Below are 5,964 nucleotides of genomic sequence, written 5' to 3' on the forward strand. Positions count from 1 at the left end.
AAAAAAAAAAAAAAAAAAAAAAGTAACACTTTGGGGGCTGGGGATTTAGCTCAGCCTGCCTGGCAAGCACAAGGTTGTGAGTTCAATTCCCAGTACTGGAAAACAAAAACAAAAACAAACAAATAAATGCAACATATACCAGAACAAAACAGGAATAGTATGTCCCATTAAAGAAATATCATAACCTTATAACCTTCCCATGTTTTAATTTAGATTTATCAACATTTTAACAAAACTTAGGAGACAAAGCTAAGCAATTATAAGCAATTGGCAAAGCATAACAAAATTCGAAGCATAAAAATTTCTTACCTAAATGAATCCAAATCCAAAGTCTATGAAACAAAAGCAATCTCTTATCTCTGACCAACAATCTCAGTGGGACCTCCAAAATGATGTAGGAAAATAGAAACTTCAAACCTGAAAGGTATCTGGGACAAGTTCATGCTTCTAAAATTGAAGAATGAATTTTAGGAACAATGGAGGTTAAGAGCAGAATATATTTATTGAGGGAAAGAAAGCTTCTGCCTGAGAGAGAGAGACAGAAGAGGGGTCAAAGTGGGTTGCCCAAGACTCTGTCTTTTCTAGGGACTTTTACAGAGCAAAACCACAAAGTAAGGCAGATCCAAGGCAGGGGGAAAATGGGAAATTACAAGGTGGACATGAGGTGGAACAAAACTATGGTCAGCCTATAACAATTAGATTTCTAAAACCAAAGAATAATTTTTCATGAATTCAAGAGTACAGTTGAAATTCTACTAAATATGCAAATTTTAATGTCATAGAAAATACTGTAATAGGAATCTACTCTTAGGCTTTAAACCCTTTCCTACATTGATGGACATAATAAAGTTGTTTCAACATTTAAATAACATCTTTTTTTTGTTTGTTTTTGTCTTTTTGAGACAGGGTCTCGATATGCAGTTCAGGCTGGTGTTGAGCTCACTTTTGTAGCCCAGGTGGTCTCAAACTCACAATGACCCTCCTGCCTCAGTCTCTCGAGTGCTGGAATTACAGGTGTGCACCACCATGCTCAGCTAAATAACATCATTAAAAAAAAATTAGCCAGACCACAATCAAGCAAGAGAAATAAATAAATGGGATATATATGGGAGAGATGACATGATTCTCTACATAAAAGACTCAGAAATTCCCACCAAAAGACTCCTAGAATAGTCGAATTCAGTAGTGTAGCAGGGCACAAAGTCAGCACACAACAACAGTGTTGCTGTATACCAATAATAAACTCACTGAGAAAGAAATTAGGGAAATATTACCTTTTACATTAGCAGCAAGAAAAATTAAATATCTAGGAATTAACCTGATCAAGGAAGCAAAAGACCTTTACAATGATAACTATGGTACTCAGAAAAGGAGATCAAAGGGGACATCAGAAAATGGAGAGACCATCCTCTGTTCCTGTATAGGCAGGGCAGAACAAATAAGTCAAAATGGCCAAAACTGATACGTAGATTTAATGTAATCCCAATCAAAATACCAATAGCATTCTCACAATACTAGAGAAAACAATCTTAAAATTCATACTGATCTAGAAGAGACCTAAAATAGCAAAAAGCAATGCTGGACAATAAGAACAAGGCAGAAGGAATCACAATTTCAAGCTTCACGTTATACTAAAAAGCTACGGTGATAAATACAGCATGGTATTTATAAAAATGCAGACATATAGATCAGTGAAACAGAATAGAGGATACAGAAACAACTCCAAGCACTTTCACTTACTTAATATTTAACAAAGAAGCCCCAAAAATGACAGGAAAGATAGTCTTTTTAATAAATAGTGCTGGTAAAAATGGATATCCATAGAGAGAAGATTGATTCTAGATCCATATCTCTCATCATGTACTAAATTAAAATCAAAATAGATCAAATATCTATATATTAAAGATCTATGTATCTTTCCACTGGAGGAAGAAAGGAGAATTTATTCACCAGCACAAGTCTGCTATTGGTCAATACCTCGCTCCATAGGGTGTGTGTCTCCTGCCTCTCACTTCTGAGTTGTATACGTTAGGGTTTTTATGGTGTCTCATGCCTCAAGATCAACCTTGAAAAACCTGAGTAGGAGGTATCTTACTTACTTTCTTGTTGCAGAGACACGATACATTACACCAACAACAGTAAGAGAAAAGGTTTATTTTGACTCAGTTTGTACAAGTTTCAGTTCATAGTTAGCTGGCTTCAAGACAGGGCAGCATGGCAGAGGAGAAATAGTTCACAGTATAGACACTGTAAGCCAAGAGAGATTAAGGGAGGAGAAAGAGAGACCTTTCTAAGCCACACTCCCAGTGACCCACCTCCTCCAACCAGACTTCACCTGCCAACATCACATTTAACTATAATCCACTGTTAAGTATTAATGCCTAGCCGGGTGTAGTGGTGCATGACTGCAATCCCAGCACCTGGGAGGCTGAGGCAGGAGGACTGTTGTGAGTTCGAGACCAGCCTGGGCTACACAGTGAGCTCAAGACCAGCCTGAATTGCATAGTAAGACCCTGTCTCAAAAAAGACCAAAAAAAAAAAAAAAAAAAAAAAAAAAAAGGTGTCCTGCCTCCTATTATGGCTTGTGTCTAAATGTCTCTCCAAATCCTCATGCAGTCATAGGTGGGGCTTTTTCAGAGGTGGCGGGACCTAGAGTATGTGATGCTGGGATTAAGAGTGTGTGATTTCTAAACCAGTCCACTGATGGGTTTGGCACCACCCTAATCCAGGTAGCCTAGATAGAAGAAAAAGTGTGCAGAAAGAAGCTGCTAAGGTCCCTTGCTTGCTCTGGCCTGCCTGCTTGCTGGGAACTGTTTCTCCTCTGCAATGCCTCTCTGCCATGCCACCTTCCCTTGGAGTCAGCCAACTATGAACTGAAGCCTGTATGAGCTACGAACCATATAAATCTTTCCTCCTTTAACTTTGGGTGTTAGATATTTTGCCTCTGCAATGAGAAAAGTAATTAAGACACTCCAATTATCCAATCACCTCCCAAAAGACCCACCTATGAGCACAAAGACTTGGCAGGGGGACATCTAGATATAAACTGTGATAGAAGGTAAGAGTGCATGTTGTGGACATAAGATTAGGGTTTGCCAAGCTATACCCTCATGAAAATGGTGAAAAAAGCATTATTTGTTGTTATTATTCAGAACAGTCTGAGTCTCCCTGCCTTAACTCTTAGTGTCTGTAAGGTAAAAGTTTTAACTATAAAAGCAGTTTTTTAAAATAAAAGCAATTGAAACTATACAACTAATCTAAAATTAGGCATCATATCAATTTCAAGAACACTTGCATGGCAAACACTTTGTGTGTGTGTGTGTGTGTGTGTGTGTGTGTGTGTGTGTTTGAGACAGGGTCTCACTATGTAGTTCAGGCTGGACTTGAACTCACTTTGTAGCTCGGGCTGGTCTCAAACTCACAATGATTCTCCTGCCTCAGCCTCCCCATTGCTGAGATTACAGGCGTGCACCACCACACCCGGCTTGGCAAAAATTTAAAAACATAGAAAAATTGATGTGTAGCTGTTCTGTCTTTTTTTTTTTTTTTCTTTTTTTGAGATAGAGTCTTGCTATGTAGTGCAGGCCTTGAAATCACTTATGTAGCCCAGGTTGGCCTCCAAATCACTGGGATCCTCCTGGCTCAGCCTCCCGAGTGCTGGGATTCCAGGTGTGCACCACCATGACCAGTTACTTCTGTTACCTAATAATTTTTGCCTTGTGAAGTCACCTTCCTCCTACGGAAATCCCAGGAGAATTTACATGCAGTGCCATCGAGTGATATTAGTGCTGTCTTGGCAGTTGAAAATTTACAGTCAAAACAAATCACTTTGAACCAGGGGCATAACTTGGGGTAGAGTAATTGTTTAGCACACACAGGACTCTAGGTTCAATTCCCTATATATCTGTATCTATATCTATATCTATATATCATTGTAAGAGACCTCATATAACAAGTAGTATTGATTACAAAGGCCATGAATGCGATCTGAACAAGCTTCACGTCTTAGTCACTTTTCTCATTGCTGGGACAAAATACCTCAGACATGCATCAAAAAGAAGGAAAGGTTTATTTTGGCTCACATTTCAGTCCGTATTCAGCTGGCTCCAAGACAAGATGGCATGGCACAAGGACATGGAGGAGGAATAGCTTCTACTTCCCAGTGGCCAGGAAGCAAAGAGAATCAAGAGAAGAGCTGGGAAGAGAGATATAACCTTCCAGATCATGCCCACAGTGATGCTCCTCTTTAGGTCTCACCTCCTAATAGCAATCAGCTATAATGCTCCTGTAACAAATCTCTCCCTTGATAAAGACACATTTATTCAGTGTCACAATCATACTGTTACATTTACCAGTGAACTTCCTCGGTGTAAAAAATAATCTACATTAAAATCCTTTGTTGGAATATTTGCACTTCCCACAGAACAAAAACCAAAATAACCTGTTATACAATTATTCACAAATACAGCCCTCAGCAATTTCTTTGCCCATACATGAGTATGGTCTAAAACATGTCTTTTTTGTAGCATCATAGCCTCACCACTGTGCTTGGCTGAACTCTGAAATACGTTGAAACCTATAGCTTCTCTGGTACTTCTCTGGCTCTCCTCTCTGCTAAACTTTGTTTCCTGGCAGTAACTAAAATATTCTGCTACTGCCATAGCTCCTGCTGTTGCTGGAACCACTATAACCACCTTGGTTTTGTAGTTTGGCAAAGTATTGGCCTCTACCACCATACAGGCCAGAGGTTCTGCTTCCATTTCCTCTCTTCACAGGTCCAAAGCTGGAAGACTGGTTGTTGTAATTGCCACTGTGGCGTCTACCACCTCCAAAATTGCTCCCACCATTACCAAATCTATTGTAGCTGTCCCTGCTGCCACCATAATCACCATGATCTCAACTACTGCTGATGTTTCCTTCATGATCAAGGCTGTCATTGCCTCTACAAGCACCATCACAGTTTCCAAAACTGCTATGAGCCCTTTGGCTAGACAAAGCACTAATCACCTCTTGCTTCAACAGGGCTTTCCTCACTTCAGCATTGTAGCCATTCACAGTATGGTATTTCTGAATGATAATTTCATTCATAGAATCATGGTCATCAGAAGTTACAAAAGCAAAGACTCCCTTCTTGCTTCTACCTTGATCAGTCGTGATTTTAATCACTTTAATTTTCCCATGATGTTTAAAATACTCTCTTAGGTGATGCTTCCCAGTGTCTTCACTGAGCCACCAATGATCCTTTTCACAGTTGAGCAGGGACCAAGTACTATAGCCAAGAAAGTGAGACATAATGTTCGACAAAAATTGTATCAGTATCAATCCCTATAACTAAAGAAGTGGTCTTTTATTAACTGCTACCACAAGATGCACATAATTAGAGTTGTAGAGAAAGTATTTATCCCAAAGAATATGTTGCTATTATGAGCTACTAAAACTCCAGTCTGCTAACATGCAGTGAAATTTGAACTTCTCTGAAGATATAATAACAATGATAGTAACAATAATAACCTTCACTAAATGTTTGTTTTATGTCGGCTATATGTAAAGTAATTTATATGTTGTTTTATTTGATTTTTCTAAAAGCTCCGTGAAGAGCTTACTTTACAGAAAACAAGGAAATTGTCCAAGATCACACAATAGTAAGTAAAGATTTGAATCTAATTTTGTCTGACTTTGGAGACTGCCCTTTAAACACTAATACAAATAGGAAAACAATCAGAAACTTTAAAATAAATTAATCTTCTAGAAATATTTCTTAGGCATTATGCAGAAATTGAATTTAAGAAGACAAATATTGCAAATAAAGAGGCCATTGTGACTGCTATGTATTTGGAACTCAAGAAAGGAGAGGAATAGCTGAGTACATGATTCATGCTTACAATCCCAACACTGAGGGAAGCTGAGGCAGGAGAATCAAAAATTTGAGGTCTGCTTGGGAATCTTAGCAAGATCCTGCCTCAA

General features: G+C 38.7%; 1 pseudogene; it reads right to left on the reverse strand.

Annotated features, from left to right (window-relative positions):
* Positions 1-4,638: 4,638 nt before the first annotated feature.
* Positions 4,639-5,292, reverse strand: LOC102019926 (annotated as a pseudogene).
* Between the last annotated feature and the right edge of the window lie 672 nt (positions 5,293-5,964).

This window comes from Chinchilla lanigera, unplaced genomic scaffold (genome assembly GCF_000276665.1).
Source record: "Chinchilla lanigera isolate Chin_1 unplaced genomic scaffold, ChiLan1.0 scaffold00022, whole genome shotgun sequence".
Classification (NCBI taxonomy): Eukaryota; Metazoa; Chordata; class Mammalia; order Rodentia; family Chinchillidae; genus Chinchilla; species Chinchilla lanigera.